We start from the raw sequence: 26,630 nt of genomic DNA on the forward strand, positions 1-26,630 counted from the left end.
TGATCGATAACGTCCTTCTCACTATATGTGAGCTCCACGATGGCAAGGATTTTATTTGGTTTTCTTTACAGCTGTAGCTCTAACACCTTTCATAGTCAGTGTCTAGCACAGGGGAGATAAGCAGCAAACATGTTTGTATTGAATAAATAGCCTAACGGTCCTGGAAAGCAGGCAACATGAGACTTTCGAGAATTTCACACATTTACAAGTGACTTTGGATGAAAGACTGGGAAATGAAGGTAGGAGCTGGAGGTAAAGGGTCATTTGACAAATACCATTTTGCAACTGAAACTAGCTAACAAGAGGAATCCCCAGCAGGTTCATATTGAAGTGCAATGATGCATGGATATGCAAGTTAGATATACAGTCCTTAAACTTAAGCCTATGTGTCTGATAGAAATAAAATGCATTTTTTTCCAGCTGCCTTGCCCTTAACTTTTTTTTTTTTTTTTGCTTTGAGATTTTTCTGTGACAGGACAGATCTACTTTTCCCCCAAAGAAAGATATTGAGAGACAGTCACAGGTCGTCCTCAGGTCCATGTGAACACAGTTCTAAAACTTCTCTGTAATTAAAACATTAAGTTAAAAACTAGGTCTTGTTTTAAAACTAAGTTTTTAGCTTAGTTAAAAACACCCACGAGGATGGCCAGAAACAATTAGTCAAAGAATAACAAGTGTTGATGAGGATGTAGAATAATCAAAACCCTCAGATGCTGCTGGTAGAAATGTAAAATAGCACAGCCATTTTGGAAAACTGACAGTTCCTCAAATGATTAAACAGTTACATGACTCAGCAATCCTACTCCCAGGTATATAGCCAAGAGAAAAACATATATCCACACAAAAGCTTGCATATAAATATTCATCGCAACATTATTTATGATAGCTAAAAGGTAAAAACAACCCAAATGTCCATCAGTGGCTTAATCGATAAACAAAATGTGGTATCAGTCACGGTTATCCAGAGAAACAAAACCAATAGAATATATAGACCTACTTAACAAGAGATTTATTATAGGAAATTACTTTGACAACCAAAATAACTGGTTGAGGCATAAGTCTCAAATCAAGGTTTATTGAGCCTGTTTGAGGCATGCCTGGGAAAAACACGAGTCACAGAAACTTCTGTGGATGTTTTTTCCAAAGAAGTTCTTAGGAGGTTTAGTTGTTGTTTGTTTTTTTTGTTTGTTTGTTTTGTTTTGTTTTTTGACAGTTTCGTTCTTGTTGCTCAGACTGGAATGCATGGCCTCCGCCTCCCAGGTTCAAGTGATTCTCCTGCCTCAGCCTCCTGTGTAGCTGGGATTACAGGCATGAGCCACCACACCTGGCTAATTTTTTGTATTTTGAGTAGAGACGGGGTTTCTTCATGTTGGTCAGCGTGGTCTTGAACTCCTGACCTCAGGTGATCCACCTGCCTCTGGCCTCCCAAAGTGCTGAGATTACGGGTGTGAGCCAGTGTGCCCGGCCCAGGAGGTTTAGTATTTATACACTTTCTTTAACAAGGGGAAGGCAGCAGTGAGACAAATGATTATATACTTGTGAGACTTTAGTTAGTACCCAGTAAATATCCATTTTACATAAGATGAACATGTAAGAAAAGGAAGAGAGATAGCAGACGTCTCAGGGTAGGGTGAAGGAATGATTCGTCTCATTTTGTCTTTGTTCTGTACCTTGGAAGATAAGCTAGTAGTCTTTTGAAAAGTCTGGTTTCTGTTTAGCTCTTAGGGAAGAAAATCTAATGACTATGAGTGAGGGAGGGGATATTCCCTTTGTCTTGGCTGTGAATTCTGTTTCCAAGGTTTCTCTGGGGTTCCCTTGGCCAAGAGGGGATCCCTTCAGTCAGTTGGGGGGGGGGATTCAGATTTTATTTCTTATACAATTGTGGAGGCCAAGAGGTCCTATAATCTGCGATCTGCAAGCTGGAGAACTAAGAAAGTCACTGGTGTCATTAGTCCTAGTCTGAAGGCCTAAGAACCAGAAGCACCAATGTCTAGGAGCAGAAGAAAATGGATGGCCCCACTCAAGCAGAGATCAAGTTCATCCTTCTTCCACTTGGTTCTATTCATGTGCTCATCTGATTAATGATGACCACCTGTGCTGGACCCAGTGGCTTACGCCTGTAATCCCAGCACTTTGGGAGGCTGAGGCAGGTGGATCATGAGGTCAGGAGTTCGAGACCAGCCTAGCCAACATGGTGAAACCTCATCTCTACTAAAGATACAAAAAATTAGCCAGGTGTGCTGGCACGCACCTGTAATCCCATCTACTAGGTAGACTGAGGCAGGAGAATTGCTTGAACCTGGGAGGCAGAGGTTGCAGTGAGCTGAGATCATGCCATTGCACTTCAGCTTGGAAGAGAGGGTGAGACTCCATCTCAAAAAAAAAAGACCACTTGCATAGGTGAAGGTGATCTTTGATTCAATGCTAATCTGTTGGAATGAGGTACCAGTATGTATACAACTTGGATAAACTTTGAAAACATTACACTAAGTGAAGGAAGCCAGGCACAGAAGTCCACATATCATATCATTTCATCCACATGAGAATCCAGACAGGAAAATCTATAGATACAGAAAGCAGATTAGCTGTTGCTTAGGGTTGAGGGGAGAGGGGATTGAAAGGGGTGATAGCTAATAGGATTTCATTTTGAGATGATGAAAATATTCTAAAACTGTGAGGTAGCGCATATCCGTTAATATATTAAATACTGTTGAGTTGTATACTTTGGGTGAATTATACAGTATGTGGATTATATCTTGATAAAGCTGGTTAAAAACAACTAAGTGTTATATCCCTTCCCTACTAATCAGCTTTCACGTGGAACATGCTACGGTCACACAGTCCAATGCTGAGAACATAGACTTGGTCCATTAACTGGCAGTTGGCTCTGGGAACTGCTGAATATTCCAAACCTCAGGTTCCCCCCCTGTAAATTCATAAAATAGGGGAACAGCACCTGCCTTACAGGGTCTCTGGGAGGGTTTTAGATAATCAATATTAAGTACTTGGCTTATAGTATACAATATTATAATTTATAATGTTTTTTTCCAAATTGAAGAAAAAAAATTTCCTCATACAGAGTTTATAGTTCAATAGAAAGGTCAAATTTTCAAGAAAAATATTTAAATATTTTAAGAGAAGTTTGCTTTATCCCCAGCCTGTCATAGCAAAACAAGAGTATGCTGGGTCAAAAGAACGTTTGATATTTGATTGTTTGATTTTATTTTATTTTTTTGAGACAGAGTTTCACTCACCCTGTTGCCCAGGCTGGAGTGCAGTGATGCAATACTGGCTCACTGCAATCTTCACCTCCCCGGTTCAAGTGATTATCCTGCCTCAGCCTCCCAAGTTGCTGGGACTACAGGCATGTACCACTATGCCTGGCTAATTTTTTTTTGTATTTTTGGTAGAGGCAGGGTTTCTCCATGTCGGCCAGGCTGGTCTCTAACTCCTGACCTTAACTGATCTGCCCACCCTGGCCTCCCAAATTGCTGGGATTACAGGTGTGAGCCACCATGCCTGGCCTGCATGTTTCATTTCACAGAAGGTAAATTTGAACCAAATTTTTCACTGGGTGTGAGGATAATTGACACAGTCTTGGTTTCCTGTTGTAAAGATGGCAGTGTTTCTACTAAAGCACAGATGTGCTCTCTTCTGCATTGTGCATAAAATAGTGAAAAACTAGGAACATCCAGGTGTCCAAAAATAGGGGAAAGGTTAAGTTAATTATTCTATTACTTCATGATGATGCAGTCACTTTATATTTTTTTGTAGAATTTTGTAGAAAGAAAATGAACAAGATAATATGACAAAAATAGAATAACAATACAAATAAATACACATCCAACCAATACCGTACCACAGCCTTCTGAAAAGTATACACTGATAGATTAAAAACAAAGTTTGGGAAAGGACGTAAAATTTAGTTGTGGTTTTATTATGTTGGTGGGACTCCAGCTGCCTTTTATTTTAAATAATTTACATTGTTTTAAAGTTGGTTTAATAACATACAGAAACTGTAATAGGTTAAAAATACCTACCGCTCCTTGTCCTCTATTTTATGGACTCTATTAAGAGAGATAAAAGAAAAGTTAATTATAAAGGAAGGTGGACAGTATTGATGAAACTCCCAGCTCTTAGCAAAGGAGCTATCTTAAGGGTAATAGGTTATACTTGACAACATCCTGAAAGGACATTTTTAAGGCTGATGAATGATGTCCGCAAGCCTGCTAATTAGCTGCATCCCCATGAGCAAGCCATTTAACCTCTAAGGATCTCAATTCCCTCATTTGTAAAATAAGGGATTAAAAAAATACCTTTTTGACATGCAAAGATGTGGAAGTTGGGGCTTGAGTAAAAAGCAGCCATCTTAAATTCTCAGGGGAAGCTTGTGTCTTACAAAACTATGTGATCTGCGTTGCACATGGAGAAAATGAAACCCAGAGTTCTGGGATGAGGGCCACATCCAGAGATGAGCGGACCCTGTCTACTATTTTTTTTTTCCTCCTCTTCAAGGATTGCTGCTGCTTGTCCTTGTGTACTGGGATACTATTAAAGTTTTTTTAAAAAGTTAATTGCAAAGGAAGATGAGCAGTAGAACTCCCCCTAAAGACATCACAGAGAAACAATTTCAAGACATAATATTGCATATAAGATTTCCTGTGATAAAAATTTATTAAATATACTTACCTAAATGTGATACTGTGTTAGGTAGAATTAGGCAGATTCTCTTTCCCTGGTAACCTGCAGTTTCAGGAATTGAAGCCATCACTGAGGCACACATGAATTTAAAAGGCAACCAGGCCAATGAACACACGTCAAATAAGCACACACATTAAGTACAGTTACATTCTCAAGTAAGAGGAGAAACTAAAACTGCTTCTTAAAAGAGATGCTAAGTACTTTCTGTTGTGGATGAGAAGAAAATTGTAGTGGTTATATCACTACTAACTCTGAACTCAGACAAACAACTGGGAAGTGAGAGACGGTCATCGGTAATCTGTCTCAGAGTTCATTAAAAGGATGAAAGAGGACTGTACGTTTTAATTTACATGTTTCTACTGCTTATCTTTCATGAGCAGTAGTCTTCCCATGGACAGGACCATTTTATATGAATACCAAAGCCTTAGAACTGAGCTTGTAGGAATTTACTGGCTCCAGGCATCACACAGCCAAAATTGTATGCATGCTTGACTGCAAAACCAGAAGGTGAGTCCTTATTCTGTTCTCTTCTGATGGTGCTCCCATGCAGCATGGAGGCTCCCTCATCACCTAGGTCCTCCCCACCCTTCCTGTGCACCCTCATGTTCTCAGCAATGTTATCTCCTTTTCTGCTTGTTCTCAACCTGGAGGCTGATAAACTGTTAGCACTTAGCTTTTGGGGTCTGTATGCCACAGTTAGCTTGCCCTTCCTTATCAGGATTTTTTAGGATGCCTACACTTAACTTACTAATTCTCAGGGCTTCATTTCACCTCTATTTTCCTGTTTGAAATGGCTTTACCAGTACCTAAGGTCTGAATCGATCCTGAACAGTGCCATCAGGGAATAGTAAGGAAGCTCGTGTCTCTTCTGATGTTGGAGAGCCATCTACCAGGTTTCCTATAACAGATACTCTATGATATGTTCTTATTTTTTTTAACAGAAAATTATTTATTCTTATTGAAAATATATATTGCTTTAAAATATTAGCTCTTCATCTCTGAACTGGAGATTAGAAAAAATAAAATATTTGCTAAATTGATATTTCTGGATAATGTTTATCTTTTTTATTTTTATTTTTTGAGATAGATCTCACTCTGTTGCCCAGCCTGGAGTGCAATGGCATGATCTCGGCTCACTGCAACCTCTGCCTCCCAGGCTCAAGCAATTCTCGCACCTCAGCCTCCTGAGTAGCTGGGACTACAGGTGTGTGCCACCATGCCTGGCTAATTTTTGTATTTTTAGTGGAGACAAGGTTTCACCATGTTGGCCAGGCTGGTCACAAACTCCTGACCTCAGGCAACCTGCACACCTTGGCCTCCCAAAGTGCTGGGATTATAGGCATGAGCTACCACGCCTGGCCTTGTTTATCTTTTAAATAGGTGTATTTTATTGTATGAAGACAGATAGTAGAACTAATCTTGTTGCTTTTTTGTTGTTGTTGTTCATTGACCGTTTTATTTTGTTCTGTTCCTATTTAAAACTGGTAGAAATATTTAAAATGAGATCTGCTCTTTTAAATTTTTAAGTGTACAAAACTATTGCTAACTATGGGCACATTGTTGTATAGCAGATAAAGGTCTCTAGAACTCATTCATCCGGCATAACTGAAACTTTACGCCTGTCGAATAGCAACTCCCATTTTCCTCCTCCAGCCATCTCCTGGCAACATCATTCTACTCTATTTCTGTGAGCTTGACTATTTTAGATACCTAATATAGGTGATGTCACACAGTGTCCTTCTGTGACTGGCTTCTTTCACTTTGCCTAATGTCCTCCAGGTTTCTGTTTGTTGCATATAACAGGATTTCCTTCCTTTTCTACAGCTGAATAATATTTCCTTATATGGATATACTATGTTTTCTTAATCCATTTGTCAGTGGAAATTTAGATTGTTTCCATGTTGCATCTATTGTGAATTTGTGGTTCTCTGACACTAGTGATGTTGAGCATCTTTTCATATACCTGATGGTCATTTGTGTGCCTTCTTTTCCGAAATGTCTATTCCAGTCCATTTTTAATTGTGTGAAGTTTCTTTTTTTTTTCTTTTGCTATTGAGTTTTAGGAATTCCTTGTATATTTTGCATATTAGTCCCTTATCAGATATATGGTTTGCAAAATTTTTTCCCATTCTCTAGGTTGCCTTCTCACTTGTTGATTGTGTCTTTTGCTGTGCAGAATTTTAGTTTGATCCCGCTTGTCTAATTTTGCTTTTGTTGCTTGTGCTTTTAGTGTCATATAAAATATTTTTAAAAAACTTAACAGAGTATTATAAAATAAGCATATTTTGGCAATTCCTGAGATAACCAGATACTTAGGTTATGCCCCAACCAGAGAAAATGGGACTTTATAAAACATAAGCAGGATTTGGTATTATAAGAGAAACCCTGTGAATGTTGATGATAGGTTCTAATATCTTTCCTCATGCTGAGGTAAAATGCTATATTTCACAGTTAATTCATCATTCTAGTCAAATAATGATAAAAATAGACATTTTATTGCATTTTTAATGTTATTTTGTCATGGCTTAAAAACACCATCAGCAGGAGGGCGACAGGTAAGTCATAGTGCTGGAGAAAGAATGAGAGCTGTTTAAATTAGGTTTAAAGAAAACTATGGGCAGAGTGCAGTGGCTCACACCAGTAATCCCAGCACTTTGGGAGGCCGAGATGGGTGGATCACCTGAGGTCAGAAGTTTGAGACCAGCCTGGCCAAACATGGCAAAACCCCCGTCTCTATTAAAAATATAAAAATTAGCCAGGCGTGGTGACAGGTGCCTGTAGACCCAGCTACTCCAGAGGCTGAGGCAGGAGAATTGTTTGAAGCTGGGAGGTGGATGCAGTGAGCCAAGATTGTGCCACTGCACTCCAGCCTGGGGGAGACAGAGTGAGACTCCATCTCAAAGAAAGAGAGAGAAAGAGAGAGGCCAGGGCACAGTGGCTCATGCCTGTAATCCCAGCACTTTGGGAGGCTGACGTGGGTGGATCCACGAAGTCAGGAGATTGAGACCATCCTGGCCAACATGGTGAAACCCTGTCTCTGCTAAAAATACAAAAATTATCTGGGTGTGGTGGCACGTGCCTGTAATTCCAGCTATTCAGGAGGCTGAGGCAGGAGAATCACTTGAACCAGGGAGTTGGAGGTTGCAGTGAGCCAAGATCGCACCACCGCACTCCAGCCTGGAAGCAGAGCGAAACTCCATCTCGGAAAAAAAAAAAAAAGGAAAACTATGAAAGACAACATAGAAGATGATTTAAATTAATGAGCGTTGCACCAATAACAGAGAGCCAAATCATGAGTGAACTCCCATTCACAATTGCTTCAAAGAGAATAAAATACCTAGGAATACAACTTACAAGGGATGTGAAGGAGCTCTTTAAGGAGAATTACAAACCACTGCTCAACAAAATAAGAGGACACAAACAAATGGAAGAACATTCCATGCTCGTGGATACAAAGAATCAATATCATGAAAATGGCCATACCACCCAAGGTAATTTATAGATTCAGTGCCATCCCCATCAAACTACCAATGACTTTCTTCACAGAATTGGAAAAAACTACTTTGAAGTTCATATGGAACCAAAAAAGAGCCTGCATTGCCAAGACAATCCAAGCCAAAAGAAAAAAGCTGGAGGCATCATGCTACCTGACTTCAAATTATACTATAAGGCTACAGTAACCAAAACAGCATGGTACTGGTACCAAAACAGAGATGTAGATCAATGGAACAGAACAGAGCCCTCAGAAATAATACCACACATCTACAACCATCTGATCTTTGGCAAACCTGACAAAAACAAGCAATGGGAAAAGGATTTCCTATTTAATAAATGGTGCTGGGAAAACTGGCTAGCCATATGTAGAAAGCTGAAACTGGATCCCTTCCTTACATCTTATACAAAAATTAATTCAAGATGGATTAAAGACTTAAATGTCAGACCTAAAGCCATAAAAACCCTGGAAGAAAACCTAGGCAATACCATTCAGGACCTAGGCATGGGCAAGGACTTCATGTCTAAAACACCAAAAGCAATGGCAACAAAAGCCAACATTGACAAATGGGATCTAATTAAAGAGCGTCTGCACAGCAAAAGAAACTACCGTCAGAGTGAACAGGCAACCTACACAATGGGAGAAAATTTTTGCAATCTACCCATCTGACAAAGGGCTAATATCCAGAATCTGTAAAGAACTCAAACAAATTTACAAGAAAAAAACAACTCCATCAAAAAGTGGGCAAAGGATATGAACAGACACTTCTCAAAAGAAGACATTTATGCAGCCAACAGATACATGAAAAAATGCTCGTCATCACTGGCCATCAGAGAAATGCAAATCAAAACCACAATGAGATACCATCTCACACCAGTTAGAATGGTGATCATTAAAAAGTCAGGAAACAACAGGTGCTGGAGAGGGTGTAGAGAAATAGGAACACTTTTACACTGTTGGTGGGACTGTAAACTAGTTCAACCATTGTGGAAGACAGTGTGGCGATTCCTCAAGGATCTAGAACTAGAAATACCATTTGACCCAGCCATCCCATTACTGGGTATATACCCAAAGGATTATAAATCATGCTGCTGTCAAGACACATGCACAGGTAATTTTATTGAGGCACTATTCACAATAGCAAAGGCTTGGAACCAACCCAAATGTCCATCAATGATAGACTGGATTAAGAAAATGTGGCACATATACACCATGGAATACTATGCAGCCATAAAAAAGGATGAGTTCATATCTTTTGTAGGGACATGGATGAAACTGGAAACCATCATTCTGAGCAAACTATCACAAGGACAGAAAACCAAACACTGCATGTTCTCACTCATAGGTGGGAATTGAACAATGAGAACTCTTGGACACAGGGTGGGGAACATCACACACTGGGGCCTGTTGTGGGGTGATGGGAGGGGGAGGGGGGAGGGATAGCATTAGGAGATATACCTAATGTAAATGACGAGTTAATGGGTGCAGCACACCAACATGGCACATGTATACATATGTAACAAACCTACACGTTGTGCACATGTGCCCTAGAACTTAAAGTATAATAATAATAAAAAATAATGAGTATTGTTATCCTTGGCAATCACTGGTTTCATAAAACCCTTAATAATTTAAAATGAGAATGTCTGCTTCTTTCCCCATTTCCTTACAACAATTTCACATTTTGGAAGCTTCCTTCTTTGTCAAAATGTGCTTTGTTAGAAGTACCTTAACACAGAGGATGTGGAAACCTTGGACATGAAGCAGGAAGGGGATCAGGTTCACTACTGTCCTGCGGTCATATCCAGTGTGGCTGTAAAAGAGACATGCTGGCTGGGCGTGGTGGCTCACGCCTGTAATCCCAGCACTTTGGAAGGTGGGCGGATCACCTGAGGTCAGGAGTTCAAGACCAGCCTGGCCAACATGATGAAATCCCATCTCTACTAAAAATACAAAAATTAGCTCGGCGTGGTGTCACAGGCCTGTAATCCCAGCTACTCGGGAGGCTGAGGCAGGAGAATCACTTGAACCTGGGAGGCGGAGGTGGCAGTCAGCCGGGATTGTGGCATTGTACTCCAGCCTGGGTAACAAGAGTGAAACTCCATCTCAAAAAAAAAAAAAAAAAAAAAAAAAAAAAATTCACATGTCTGCTCCACAAACAGAGCATTAAGCTCCTTGAGAGCAGCAACTGTGTCATATCCATCTTTATATCTTGTGCATTTCCTACTTCTCATTCCAGATCTTCTCCAACCTCAGCACCTAGTGCAGTGCCTGGCATATTCTAAGTACTCAGCACATTTTTTGCTATAACTAACATGATGTGAAATAAGAGATTTCTTAGATGGTTCCTCAGAATCTAGCCTTTTCCTCCTTCTCAATAGCCCATGGTTTTAGCTGTGTGATTTAGGTTAGACAGACACCACTGTCAGCTCCTAAGTTAGAACGTAACTGCCTTAAGAAAACATGTCCCATTCCCTTGACTGCAGGGGTTGGTTGAGGCATTTGTGTTAAGTCAAGCCAAAGGGTCCCATAAAATTTAAAATCTAGATTTTTTTTTTGTTTGAATTCTTCATGCAGCAGACTTTTTTGAACTTTAAACCTGGGACTGTGTAGCTCAGGAAAATGCAAAAGCGATTTTAGGGTCTCCAGAGGGGAACCTAACAAAAATGGAACCCATATTGAGGAGGCAGGACAAAGAAATTGAGAGAGTTTTCAGTTGGGTCCAGTTTACATCCTTTTTTTTTTTAAGCCACTGAAAAAGACTTGCCTAAAGCCTAATTATCTTGGGACTTTCAATTCACTGAGGCAATCAGTTCTCTTTGTAGTTTGACCGTGTAAGCTGGGTTTTTTTTTGTTTTGTTTTGTTTTTAAATTTTCAATCAAAAGCATCCTATTATACCATAGATTCTCTAAAAAGCGAAGGATCTTTCGAGGCCACTGCCTCAGTGTCTGGCAAATGTCCTCACTCACACCTCTCCATGTCCCTCAGTGTGCCCAGGAATGGCAGACCCCATGGAGTAAACTCTGTGGTAGATCCTGCTGTTCTCAAAATCCTGGGAGTGGATTCTTCCCAGAGTGTCTTGTGTTGAACCACATTTCACCCATCCTCAGAAGGACCCTCTCCTCCATGAAATAGAATGATAACATGTCTTCTCCTTTTGTTGGATCCTTTGTGATCAGTGGGCCCCACGCAGTTTGCTTTCTTTGGCTAAATGCTGAAAAATGTATTTGCACTTGATTATTGAACATTGGTTAGTTCTCAGTTACTGACTTACCAAAAGTCTATCCATATAAACACATGAAATTGATCTTGAGCACTTCAGAATTAAACACACACAAACACACAAATCAAAAAAAGAAATATATTGAGGATATTTAACATTATCAAATTTCAGTAATTTAACAATTACATTTTAGAGAAAATTCTATGACTGTTTCATGCTACTCTTCAGGAGAGCACGTAGTCATGTAGTGGTGTTTATAGAAAAAGTAATTATGTTGTAGGTAAGCCTCATCAAAGCTAATAGAGTTCAGCTCTGTACTTACAATGTCAACTGAATACTAATAGCAGTAAAACTGAATGGAAGATTCAACCACTCTAAGAATTTATGATTAAAGTTACACAGGCAAATCCAATGAGATATACCAAATAATTATTTAATAAGTTGATAATCTTAAAAAAGTTCTTTTCCTACTTCTACTTCTATTTTACTCCATTTGCCTAGGTAGGTAAATTTGTTTCAGCCAGTTATGATAGGATTATTAAATTATTTGAGCAACTGTCTTAACTGGAAAGAACACTGTACCAGTCTGTATTGTTTAAATTCACTGGTCACATATTAGGATTCTATAGTGACTATTTTTTCACGATAGTGTATGTGTGATCTCAATATACAGCGTTAATTCTGTGTAGTGAGTGCTTCTAGCCTTCCAAGGGCTGAGTATAAGCCAAGGAACTGAATAAAATATCCAGAAGGGGAAAATTAGTCAAAAATCTTTAGATGATCTCTTAGGTGACTGTAATTTTGCTCTTCAAAAAAATATCTTAACGAAAGAAGATAATTAGACTTAGCCATAAAATTGTCAGTGCTTAAGTCAGCCCCTAACTTAGATATACCCTTGTAAACATTACTTCTGAATCAGCTAGCCAGTTTTTATGCATTTGCTCTGTCTGAAATTTAATCAGGTACCCTTTCTCTAGATGGGCATTCCTTCTGTGGTTCACACACACCCAGCGATCTCTCTTTAAACTGATTTCTTCTTTTTTTCCTCTTTCATTTTCACCTTATTTTCATCAGTTCTGATCTGTCTTTCCTCTGATATGTTGCATTCTACATGTGCCAAAAACCTGGGGTAGGACATTGTTCAAGATGGACATGATCATTCCCTTATGGCCCTTACCATCTAGAGGGGATAACCAAATGTTTAATGGGCAACGACAACTCGGTGCAATAAGATCTACAAAGGGGAGCACAGAGCATAGGTATCGAGCCTGCATTTTGGGGTCAGAATTGACATTTCAGAAATGGAAACCTTTAAGGTTTGGAGAATGGCAAAGTCTTATCCAGGAAAAAGTGCAGGAGAAGCATGGGTTCAAGGTAGTGGGGACACAAAGATTAATTTCCAGAATTAAGACAGTGTGTATTTGATTTGAAGAATTAGAGAAAACTCAGTATCACTGGGATGTAAAACAAGAGATCAGGAGAGCAAAATAGACAGCTGGAGGGTAAGCAATAACCAGATAATCCACATATTGTAAAAAAAAAAAAAAAAAAGTTGGGCTTTTGCTAAGAACAATGGAAAAACTTTGTATGGTTTAAGTAAGAAAATGTCAAGAATAAATTTTTAATTTAGAAATAATCATCCAGTCCTGAGCACTGAGAATGGATCAGAGCAGACCAGGTAAGGGACTCATGCATTATTGTAGGTAAGAAACAGCCAGAAAAGTAAATAGAGTTTGGACTTGATGAGTTTGAAGTGGCTCTGGACCATTTAAATGTAGATGTTTGGCAAGGAGCTACATAGTCATGCACCACAACGATAGATCGCATGAACAACGGTGGTCCCATAAGATTATAATACTATATTTTTACTGGACCTTTTCAAAGTTTAAATACACAAATACCATTGTGTTACAATTGCCCGTAGTATTCAGTGCAGTATCATGCTGTACAGGTTTGTAGCATAGGCACCATAGGTGCCGTACATACCATACAGCCTGGGTGCGTAGTAGGCTATACCATCTAGGTTTGTGGAAGCATGCTCTGTGATGTTCACACAACAATGAAATTGCATGACAGTGCATTTCTCAGAATGTATCCCCATCACTGAGCAATGCATGACTGTATATCATAACATTACTGTGTATCCCATAATTATATGATAATTTTTTAAAATAAAGTGAATTAAGTCTAATGTATCTATCCCTGTTTATAAGATATATACTCTTTTCCAGTATAAAGGTGTGCAAAGATATTTGAAGTTAAAAACTACATTTTTTCTAACTACAGTTTTCCAAAGATCTAATATAAACTATGTATACTATGAATGCTAAGAAACTGTTTATTGATTGATTAACATTGATCAGAGATCCTAGGATCTCATTTAATATTCAGAAAGTAGACAGAATGGGGAGGCATGCTAGATACATATTCACCCAAGGGTAGAACACAGGGCAGTGAAAGAAATGAGATGGTGTTTGGTTCAACGTCCCTGAAAGGAAAATCACTGGTAGGTTGGTTCCTTGTGACCCTGAAATATTGTTCACTTAAAACTGATTCTTTCATTTCAATAAGCCCAAGGATGATTCTTTCAGACTAGAGAAAGAAAAGTGTTGATTTTTCTTTTATGAATCAGTAACTCACTGAAACTACATCAATTTTGCATCACAAACAAGCAAAAGTAACTTATTTGATATTTAAGATACAATACAAATATATGTACTATCTGGTCAGTTAAAATGACATACTGTGGAAAGTTACAAAAGTGATAGAGAAGGGAGAAAGCAAAGGAAAAAGTTAAAGATACGAAGAAAGTGAGGAAAAGGAGGGAGGAAGAATGTAAAGGGGAAGGAAAAGAGGATACACAAGGAAAAGGAGAAAGAGACAAAAAAGAGGGCTTCAGAAAATTGTAATAAACATGCATGTGCAAGTATCCTTTTCAAATAATGACTTCTGTTCCTCTGGGTAGATACCCAGTAATGGGATTGCTGGATCAAATGGTGGCTCTACTTTTAGTTCTTTAAGGAATCTCCACACTGTGTACCCTAATAGCTTATGGAAAAAAAATCTTAAAACTCATCACACACACACAGAAAATTGTAATAATAATTACAAGCATAATTTCTAAGTTAATTCCTTTGGAAGAATTTTCACCTTGATCATTTGTTTTCCATGCTACAACAGGAGTTTTGTTGTTTTTTTTAACAATTAAAAATTTTTATTTTATTTTAAATTGTCAATTTATATTTTTTTTTACTTTTAAGTTCTGGGATAATGTGCTGAACGTGCAGGTTTGTTACATAGATTATACATGTGTGATGGTGGTTTGCTGCGCCTATCAAGCTGTTATCTAGGTTTTAAGCCCCGCATGTATTAGGTATTTGTCCTAATGCTCTTCCTCCCCTTTCCCTCTATCCCCCGACAGGCCCCGGTGTGTGATGTTCCCCTCCCTGTGTCCATGTGTTCTTATTGTTCAGCTCTCACTTATGAGTGAGAACATGCAGAGTTTGGTTTTCTAGAACAGGGGTTCTTATTCCCATTTTACAGAGGAGAAAATTCATCAAGTCAGTAGCACAACTGGAGTTGAGATCCTTGTCTCTTTATTTCCAGTCCTCTCTGCTGATATGGTGTTTAATGGATGTAAATGACACTTGTTCTGCAGTTCCCTTGGTTTGAATGTCTCCGAGTAAGTTGTCACCTGTTATTTCTACTCTTTGAAATTCTGATTACAGTGCCTCTGGTGGCATAGAGCCACATCTTACATGAGAAAACAGCTTGTCAGTTTTTATTTCCAAACCTTAAAGTTTATTTTTGAAATAAATGTTTACTTCCCCATGGGCTTCTGAATCTTTTGCAGATGTGTGAAGGAATGATTCGGGCTTTAGAAAATTGCTTTGGAACATTAAAGATATCTCTCAATTTACTAGCTATCACCTGTAGTCCCACTGGCATAGAAAACTGTCAGATTGTTTTATTTTATTCTTTCAGTGGTCAGATTGTTTTCATTACAGAAAAGTAAAAAGTTTACATTTATATTTGGAGTCTATTTGCTTTGAGATGAAATATTTTTTTCCCTTTACATATTTAAAAAATCTAAGCCAGAGGTCATATTCGAAAATTTAATAAGAAGTGTGGAGGGGGAAACACCAATTGGAATAAATGCCCATCCCTACCGGCATATGGACTAAAAATATCCACTCTTTTCTAATTCCTATTGGGAATAATACAGAAATCTCAAATCCTAGGTACTCTCCATTAAGAAAATCCCTCAGGCTGGGCACGGTGTCTCACGCCTGTAATCTCAGCACTTTGGGAGGCTGAGGTGGGTGGATCACGAGGTCAGGAGATCGAGACCATCCTGGCTAACACACTGAAACCCCGTCTCTACTAAAAAATATAAAAAATTAGCCGGGCGTGGTGGCGGGCTCCTGTAGTCCCAGCTACTCGGGAGGCTGAGGCAGGAGAATGGCGTGAACCTGGGAGGCGGAGCTTGCAGTGAGCCGAGGTTGTACCACTGCACTCCAGCCTGGGGGAGAGCCAGGCTCTGTCTCAAAAAAAAAAAAAAAAAAAAAAAAGAAAAGAAAATCCCTTTAGGAATAAACAGTATTAACTGCACTCTTAACTAGTCTTACTACTTCATCTGTCTTACTCTGTCAAGCAGACTTGAGAGAAAATAATGAAGTGGAAGAGGGAAGCAGAGGAGAGAAGCAGAGAAAAACAAATAGTTGAGTTATTGTATTAGTTTGTTCTCGTGCTGCTAATAAACACATACCCAAGACTGGGTAATTTCGAAAGGAAAGAGGTTTAATGGATTCACAGTTCCACGTGGCTGGGAAGCCTCATAATTGTGGGGGAAGGTGAAGGGGAAGCAAGATACGTCTTACACGGCAGCAGGCAAGAGGGTGTGTGCAGGGGGAGCTGCTCTTTTATAAAACCATCAGATCTCGGGAGACTTATTCACTGTCCCAAGGACAGCATGGGAAAAACCCACCCCCATGATTCAGTTACCTCCCACAGGTCCCTCCCATGGCATGTGGGGATTATTACAATTCAAGGTGAGATTTGGGTGGGGACACTGAGCCAAACCATATCAGTTAAGCTATTTTCTATTTTCGGTTTTAGCATTTCCAAAGCCAGGGTACTTTGCTGACCTTGAATTCTGTGAGAACTGTTGAGCCCTTATGATAACTTCCTCTCTCCTTTTTTTATAACCAAAATTTTGAATATGAAGTTACGTACAGAAAAGTACACATGTCAATCAAATTTACAAAATAAACCCACCCATGTAACCACTATCCAGATCAAGACAAAGAGTGTTATTCAGAAGCCCTGGCTATGCCTCTTCCTGCCAATTGTCCCCATTTTCCTAGTCAAAGGTAAGAATTATCCTGACTTCTAACATCATAGATTAGTTTTGCCTATTTTTGAATTTCATTTCAGTGGAATCGTAGAGTGTGTCTTTTTTATGCCTGGCTACCTTTGCTTAAAGCTATGCTTGTGAGAATCATCCACATTGTTGCATGTAGTGGAGCTGCCTTCATTTTTATTTCTATATTGAATTCCATTGTATCAATATACTGTAATAGATAATTGTCCATTCTGCCGTTGATAGACATTTAGTTTGTTTCCAGTTTTGGGCCCTTAAGAACAATGCTGCGGTGAACATTCTTGAACATGTCTTTAGTATATGTGTATTCACATTTCTGTTGGATATATAACTTGGCAAAATAAAACATTTCTGAAATTTTCATTGTTCCTGTAAAGTTCTGGATGGGTGCAGTGGCCCACACCTGTAATCCCAACACTTTGGGAAGCTGAGGCAGGTGGATCACGAGGTCAAGAGATCGAGACCATCCTGGCCAACATGGTGAAACACTGTCTCTACTAAAAATCAAAAATTAGCTGGGCATGGTGGCGTCGACCTGTAGTCCCAGCTACTCAGGAGGCTAAGGCAGGAGAATTGCTTGAACCCGGGAGGCGGAGGTTGCAGGGAGCCGAAATCACTCCACTGCACTCCAGCCTGGGCGACAGAGTGAGACTCTGTCTCAAAAAAAAAAAAAAAAAAAAAGGCCTAGCCACAGAAACAAATATAGTCATGTGCCGCTTAATCAATGTTTTGCTCAATGACGAGCCACATATATGATGATGGTCCCATGAGATTATAATGGAGCTGAAAGGTTCCTATAGCCCAGTGACATCTTAGCCATTGTAAGGTCATAGCACAATGCATTCATTACTCGTGTTTGTTGTGATGCTGGTGGAAACAAATCTGTGCTGCTGGTCATATAAACATATGGCACATGCAGTTATGTGTTATATACAATACTTGATAATAATAAATGACTATTACTGGTTTATGTATTTACTTCTTTTATTTTTAATTTTGTTGTTATTATTTTTTTGAGACAGTCTTGCTCTGTTGCCCAGGCTGGAGTGCTGTGATATGCTATTGACTCACCACAACCTCTGCTTCCAGGGCTCACGTGGTCCTCCCACCTCAGCCTCCTGAGTAGCTGTGATTTTTTTGTAGTGATGAAGTTTTGCCATGTTGCCTAGGCTGATCTCAAACTCCTAGACTCAAGCCATTGGCTTGCCTCACTTCCCAAAGTGCTGAGATTACAGGTGTGACCCAACGCACCTGGCCTGTACTTTACTTCTTATTGTATTTTAGAGTGTACTCCTTCTACTTATAAAAACAAAAAGTTAACTGTACAACAGTCTCAGGTGGGTCCTTTGGGAGGGATTCCAGAAGAAGGCATTGTTATCCTAGGAGATGGCAGCTCCATGCATGTTACTGCTCCTGAAGACCTTCATGGGACACGATGTGGAGGTGGGGGACACAGTGACATGGATAATCTTGACCTTCTGTAAGCTTTGGGTAATGTATGTGTGTGTGCGCCTTGGTTTTTAACAAAAAAGTTTTAAGAGTAAAAAATAAAAAAATTTTAAAATAGAAGAAAGTTTGTAGAATGAGGATATAAAGGAAGAAAATAATTTTGTACAGCTATGTAATGTGTGTTCTAAGTGTTACCACAAATAGGTCAAACTTTTTAAAAAAAAGTTAAAAGTTTATGCAGTAAAAATGTTTCAGTAAGTTAAGGTTAATTTATTATTGAAGAAAGAAAATTTAAAAAATAAATTTATAGTAGTGTAAATGTACAGTAGTTTTGAAGTCTACAGTAGGTTTGCAGCTTAGGAGCAATAGGCTATACCATCTAGCCTAGGTGTGTAGTGGTCTGTACCATCTAGGTTTGTGTGAGTACACGTATGATGTTCGCATAAGGACAAAATAGTCTAATGATGCATTTCTCAGAATGTGTACTCATGGTTAAATGATGCATGACTGTACACTATAAAGTTAGAGAATTTTGCTTCCACATTTCTTAGAAACACCTTCACACACTATGAAGATTAGATCTGTAGCCATAAATTTCCCTAACGAAGGAGTTAATTGCTCTGATCCCAAAGATGATAAAACATCTCTTACCTCCCCTAAAGCTAAAGGGATAGGCATCTAGGTTAGCTTTGCACCTGAAAAATCTGTAGCCTTATCCATTTGGACGTTTGCATTTCAGGGAGGAATGACACCCTCCTCAAGCCTCCTAAAAGCCAAGACTCTCTGGCCATTGGGCTCCTGGAGAGGTTTTATTTACATACTAAAGAGCTGAAATCCAGAGGAGACACTTTCAGAAGGAGAGAGAAAAATTATTTCTCCCTTATCCCTAGTTTATGGAGAACCTTGCCACTGTGTAGGAAGAATTTCCATGGCTTCATTGCAGGATCCCAGGTGAAAGGCCAGGGGTAAGTCAGGCAGAGTAGACCACACGCATTATTTATGGTGAGATAACAATTAAGAAATCTATTTCTGACCCAGAACCCTTCATGTATGCATTCAGGATAAAATTAATAAAAATGAATATTAAAACCCACTAACTAGGACTTAAATTGCTGCATCTTAAGGTATGTATATACTCAACCTTAGCAAATAGTTCCAAACTTTCTTTTAAAAAATAATTTCGGCTGGGCGCGGTGGCTCATGCCTGTAATCCCAGCACTTTAGGAGGTCGAGGCAGGTGGATCACGAGGTTAGGAGTTCGAGACCAGCCTGGCCAACGTAGTGAAACCCTATCTGTACTAAAAATACAAAAATTAGCCGGCTGTGGTGGCACGTGCTTGTAGTCCCAGCTACTTGGGAGGCTGAGGCGGGAGAATTGCTTGAACCTGGGAGGTGGGGGTTGCAGTGAGCCAAGACCATGCCATTGAGCTCTAGCCTGGGTGATAGAGTGAGACTTCATCTCAAAAAAAAAAAAAAAAAAAGATAAAAAAATTTCAACTTATATTTTAGGTTCAGGGGGTACACGTGTAGGTTTGTACATGGGTGTATTGCAGGATGATGAGGTTTGGGGTACAACTGATCCCATCACCCAGGTAGTAAGCAGAGTAGTCGATAGTTTTTCAGCCCTTATCTCCCTCCCTTGCTTCCTTCTCTAGTATCTCCAGTGTCTATATTGTTGCCGTCTGTATATCCATGAGTACCCAATGTTTAGCTCCTACTTATAAGTGAGAACATGAGGCATTTGGTTTTTCTGTTCCTGTGCCAAACCAGTTTTCGAAGTAGTCGTATCAATTTCCACCCTCAGCAGCAGTTTTTGAGAGATCAGATGTGCTCAACAACGCTCACTGTTGCCCGTCATTTTTAATTGTAACTATTCTGGTGGTTCTGTTAACTTCTCTCTTTGTGGTTTTGATTTGTGTTTTTTCAGATGACTGATAAGTTGATGACTTTTTAAATATGTTTCTTGGTACTTGGATTTTCCCATTTTTCATAGTGCAATTTAGGATTTTTGCTGACTTTTCTATTGAATTTCTTCTTCTTACCCACTTGTGCCTTGAAATTATAGGCATTCTTTATATATCCTTTATACACGCATGAGCCTTGACTACGAGCCCTTTTGAAGTTGTAAGTATCACAAATACCTTTTTCCACACTGGCTTATTTTTCTTTCAGTTTATGGCTAACTGAAGCTCCCAGTTTTAATGTACTATCATTTTTTAATCTTCCTTTATGATTAGTGCTTTTAAAAAAATACTGCCCTGTCTTAAGGTCATGAAGGTAGTCTCACATGTTATTTAGAAGCTTTAATATTTCCTTTAATATGGTGATCTACAGATCACCTGGAAATAATTTTTGTGTTAGAGGTCGAGATTCATTTGTCTTTTTTTTACTCATGTTAGATGTCTAATTGACCTGGCAATTAAAGGATATTCAAAAGAAATATCCATTCTTCACTGTTTGCTTTGTAATGCCATCTTTATCATAAATTTTATATATCTGCAGGTCTCTTTTGGACTCTCTATTTTGTTCTATTGGTCTACTTGTCATTCTTCTATAAGTACTGTATCTTTTGTAATAAGTGTGGATATTAATAAATACATAAAATACATCGTGAGATATTTTGCTAGAATGTGTTGAAATATGGGCCAATTTTGGGAGAATTGGCATCACAGCAAATTGAATGTTTCAACTCCAGAACATGGCACATAATCTTCATTTTCACCTTTAAGATATTTTAAAAACTTAATTTCCTATTTTTTCAAATAATTACAGTTGATTTTTTACTTGGCCTTTCAATCCAATGGCCTTGTTACATTTATAACACAGTTAGAGTAACATTAATTATTATGGTTTATATAGAGATACTTAGTTTTTCTATTTGTATAATGTGGTCTGACAATAACAGTTTATTTATTTTTATTCTTTTTAGTTTATCTCACTGCTTCAGTCAAGGGAGAAATAATAGTTTAAATTTATTTCCAAGAATCCTTATATTGCTCCCAATTTCAAGGGGACATCTTTCAATATTTTACTCTTAATATGATTTCTGTTATAGGAATCGTATATTCTTTATCTGATAACTCTTTCTAGAGGGTTATAAATTTTTAAAAACTATAAATTAGTATGAGATTCTATCAGTATTTTTGCATTTATTGAGCTGATTATGTCTTTTACTTTGTTGTGTTAATGTGGCAAATTATTGATGACTTTTTAATTATTAAGCTAACTTTGCATTGCTTAAATTGCTGGAATAAAACCATCATCATTTTGATATATTTTCCTTTTTATATATTGTTGGATTTGATTTGCAATTTTTTTAAAAGATATTTTCATCTTTATGAAATAGATTGACAATATGTGATCTACTTTTGGTAAATTTTCCTTGTATTTCTGGAAAGTGCACAGTTTGCAGCTCAGATGTTGTAGGTATGCCAATTAGGTCAAGTAGCTTATATCTTTATTTTTGTTGGTGTGTTATTCTATAAATTACTGAGGCAAGTGTGATAGTCTCCCAATATGAATGTGGATTTGTCTATTTCTCCTTTTAGTTCTGCCAAGTTTTGCTTCATATGTTTTGAGGCCATGTTATTAGGAAGATACAAATCTAAATATTTAATTGTGGTAAATTGACCCTTTTATCCTTAGAAAGTGTAACCCTTAATTTCTAATACTTCTTGCTTTGAAGCCTCCTTCATCTGAGACTGTAGCTATGACGGCTCCCTTTTTGTTAGTGCTTTCAAGTTCTATCTTCTGTCTATATTTCAAACCCAGACATTCTTATTGTTGAATAAGTTAATATTCATTTATATTTATCCACATATTTACCCATATATTGCTGTTCCTTCCTTCCCGTATCTCTGAGCTTCCAACTGTGATCATTTTCCTTCTTCCTGAAGAATCCTTTTAATATTTCCTTTCATGGTGTTCTGCTACAGAGAAATTCTTTCAGTTTTGTTTGTTCGAAATAATTTCATTTTGCATTTATTTCTGAAGGATGCTTTGACTATTCCATTTTAATTTGGCAGTTATTTTCCTTCAGTATTTTAAAGATAATTTTCATTGCCTTTTGGCTTTCATGGTTTGTATTGAGAAATCATCTGAAGTCCTATTACCTCTCTACTGAAGATAAGGCATCTTTTTCTCTCTGCTTGCTTTTAAGATTTTGTCTTAGTTTTAATGTAATGAACTTAGATTGATTTTTTTTTTGGTGTTATTCCTGCTTGAGGTTCATTGTATATCTTGAACTTGTGGAATATAAATAAATAAATACACGCACACACAGTTGTGGTAAGAACACTTAACATGAGATCTGCCCTCCTAAGAAAATTCTAAGTGCACAATAGATTTTTTTTTTTTGGAGACGGAGTTTCACTCTTGCCCAGGCTGGAGTGCAATGGTGCGATCTCAGCTCACTGCAACCTCTGCCTTTCAGTTTCAAGCGATTCTCCTGCCTCAGCCTCCTATGTAGCTGGGATTACAGGCCTGTGCCACCACACCCAGCTAATTTTTGTATTTTTAATAAGAGACGGGGTTTCACAATGTTGGCCAGGCTGGTCTCGAACTCCTGACCTCATGATCCACCCACCTTGGCCTCCCAAAATGCTGGGATTACAGGCATGAGCCACCACGCCCGTCCTAGAATATTAACTATAGGCACAATGTTGTGCACTTGATCTAGAGCTTATTCATCTTTCGTAACTGACACTTTATACCCATTGAACAACCTCCCATTTTTCTATCCCCTGGCAGCCACCATTCTGCTCTCTGCCTCTATGAATTTGACTATTTTAGATACTTCATACAAATGGAATCACACACTATTTGTGTTTCTGTGATTGGTTAATTTCACTTTGCATAATCACCTCCAGATGTTGCATGTGGCAGGATTTTTTTCTTTCTTCTTATAAATAAGGCTGAATAATATTCTATTATATATGTATATAATATACACACACATATACTATATATATATACACACACACATATATATGTATACTATGTTTTCTTTATCCATTCATCTGTTGATAGACATTAGGTTGTTTCTATATGTTGGCTATTGTGAATAATGCTGCAGTGAATATGGGGTTACAGATGTCTTGTTGGCATGTGGATTGATATCTTGCTTTGGAAATTTTTGAAAAAGCTCTAGACTCTGATCCCAAATACTATTCTGTTCTATTCTCTCTCTTTTCTCCTTCTGGAACTATAATTACACTTTTCATCCTGTCTTACATGTACCTTATGCCTGTTTTCTGCATTTTTAATCTTTAAAACAATTTTTTTTAATTTTTAAAAATTAAATAAAAATGGGGGTCCTGCCATGTTGCCCAGGCTGGTCTCAGATTCCTGGGCTCAAGCATTTCTCACACCTTGGCCTTTTAAAGTGCTTGGATTATAGACGTAAGCCACCATGCCAAGCCTGTTTTTTTTTTTTCTTATCTTTTTGCCTCTCTGTACTTCACTGTGAATATTTTCCTCTGATGTATCTTCTAGTTCAATAATCTTCTACAGCTGTTGCTAATGTATTGGGAAGATTGTCTATCCACTGGATTCTATTTGCAGTTATTTTTTCAGTTTTAGAATATATGTTTTATTCTTGGCCATTGTTTTCTATCTTGTCATTAAATATATTGTACATATCATCAGCATTGTAATAGCTCCACCTGGTAATGCCACTTCTACACCACCTGTTTTTATTTTCTGTTTTTTTCTCTTGGTTTTCTCAGTTGTAGTTTTAAAATTTAAATGTCTCATTTTTGTTTTTTTTTTTTTTTAATTTTGGAGATAATGTATGGCTCATTGCCTTGTCTTCGTTTAGGAAAAATTTCCTTCTGCTTCTGCAGGCAGTTAGGCTTAGGGCAGATCACATAAATCTACTCAGAAATTGAACTATGTCAAACCTGGTGTTTAGTCTTTGAAGCTGGTTTATCACCAGTACACTCCTCTTCCTGAGGTGTAGTTCTTTGTGCTAACAACAGACAGCTGGTGGTATTTACCAGGGCCTCTCTCCAAAGACCAGCTCTAAGGTCAGCTCTAAGAAAGCCCTAAGTTCTATGAAACTGCCAAAAACTCTGCTCAGCCTTTTAGCCTCTCTGTTTGTGCTTTGTTCTTATGTTTTGAGTCTCTCTGCCACTGATTGAAATCAACAAATTCTCAAGGGAGAAAGCACAGCTGAATACAGATTTATCTCTCTGGTCTTCCTTTATCTCTAGAATCTTAGCCCCATGTGCCCCCATGATTTATGACAGGGAATTGGCTTCCACAACGTGAAGGCTGGCTGTGCAGTGTCCACACATCCACACATGTAGTTATCTCCACATTTGATGCTGAAGCCCCAAAACCGCAGCCAGCCAGCCAGCAATGGAAGACTGTGAGCAGGCTGGAAACCCAGGAACATCAGTTAGAACTTCACAAGGACAGTCTGACATCCCTGTCCGTTCTTGTTACCTCTGACCTTAGTGATGAGGGTATACTACTGAAGCCAAAGTTTTTTATCATATAACTTTACACACTGATATGGCTTGGCTGTGTCCTCACCCAAAGTCTCATCTTGAATTATAATTCCTATAATCCCCATAGGTCAAGGGAGAGACCTGTGGCGATAATTGAATCATGGGCTGGTTACCTCCATGCTGTTCTCGTGATAGGGGGTGAGTTCTCATGGGATCTGATGGTTTTCTGTGTTTGGTAGTTCCTCCTGCGTTCATTCTCCCTCCTGCCACCCTGTGAAGAGGGTGCCTTGCTTCCCCTTTGCCTTCTGCCATGATTGTAAGTTTCCTGAGGCTTCCCCAGCCATGCTGAACTGTGAGTCAGTTAAACCCCATTCCTTTCTAAATTACCCAGTGTTGAGCTGTTCTTTATAGCAGTGTGAGAAGGGACTAATACATACACACATCTGGCATATGAGTCAAGAAAACTGAAGAAAGTTCCAAACTGAAGAGAGCCAAGTAGGCCCAAGTGTTGCTTTAGGCCAATGAAATGAATTGGCATATTAGCAAAAATGAGGTGAATGTAGAAATCTCAGAATGTAGAGATACCTTATGTTTTTTTTTTTTTCCTCTCCTCTGCTGCTTAGGGTCTCTGAACCTCAGGGAGGGCTCAGTCTCTTTAAGTGGCTTCCACATCATTAAATCCAGTCTATCCAGGATATTCTCTTTTGATTAACACAAAATTAGCTACGTTGGGACTTTGATTACATCTGGATGCTTTCATTATAGCAGCACTTGGAATAGTGTTCAACTGAATAAATGGAAGAACAACAACTATGAAATGACCCCTCCCTCCCTTCCGTCTTCCCACTCTCTTGACAAAATCTAACTGGAAACTAGAAAGGGAATTTTTTGGGTAATGCAGTTTAGCCTACCTACATTGACACATCTCAAGGCCATCACAACATATGCTACAATGACTGTCACACCTCATAAAACTCCCATAGATCCACCCACATTCCTCTTCCTCATACCCTTTGTCTCCAGTCTTACAATTTTTCCCCTTCTAGGTCCCTTGGCAACCAGCCAAATTGCCATTATTCATGCATTTGTATGTAGTCTAACCTTCAGTGACTTCTCTTTCCACACAGATTGAGTGACTAGGCAAACTGTCCAAGGTTTTGCCCACTGGGAAGTTTCAGCTTCACTGATTTCTTTCAGGGCCATCTTGTTTGCTTTTCCATGCCAAGACAACCCATCTAAAATATAAGTTTAGCATTTTTCTTCCTCGATCAGTTGGTAGAAAGGGACTACACAAATATCCTAGGTGTGAGCTGAGGGAGAGGAGTTAGTGCACTAACTGTGGATGCCATCATGTTCTTACTTGTGCCCTCTGGCCCTGGTCAAGCCCAATCCCAAATTAACTACTTAAGTTTTACCATAGATTGCTGCTGGGCCCTCCTGCCTTTGGTGGGTCTGAGATAACTCAACTTATGACGGGCAATTTTGGCTGCATGGCCCTTGATGTCCATGCATGCATAATCATCTGTTCTGTCTCTATTAGAATATTTTTTTTCCCAAAAAAGCATGACCTTTTTCGGGACCCATAGATCTACATTGATCTACCTAGGAATCTCCTGCAGATGGCATGACCTTGCTTGAGAGTCCCAGGGATCTACATTGAGACATGGAGTTAGGATGTCTGGGATGATATGCTTGAAAACTTAAATCTCCTGATCCCTCTTGTCTTGAAGAAGAGGCTCATGGTCCCATTTATTCCCAATCATAGGGACCCAATAGGCATAGCTGATTTGTACAGTTTTATAATTCATTCTCTCTGGAGCTCTGCTATTCTTATAATTAAGTCTTGGACCTGTTCTTTAACTTTTTCTGCTCTCTGGCTGCAGAAGAGTTTTAAAATGCTGACAAGAAGGGCCTCTGGCTTTTACACT

Source organism: Gorilla gorilla, chromosome 6 (assembly GCF_029281585.2).
Source record: "Gorilla gorilla gorilla isolate KB3781 chromosome 6, NHGRI_mGorGor1-v2.1_pri, whole genome shotgun sequence".
NCBI classification, from domain to species: Eukaryota; Metazoa; Chordata; class Mammalia; order Primates; family Hominidae; genus Gorilla; species Gorilla gorilla.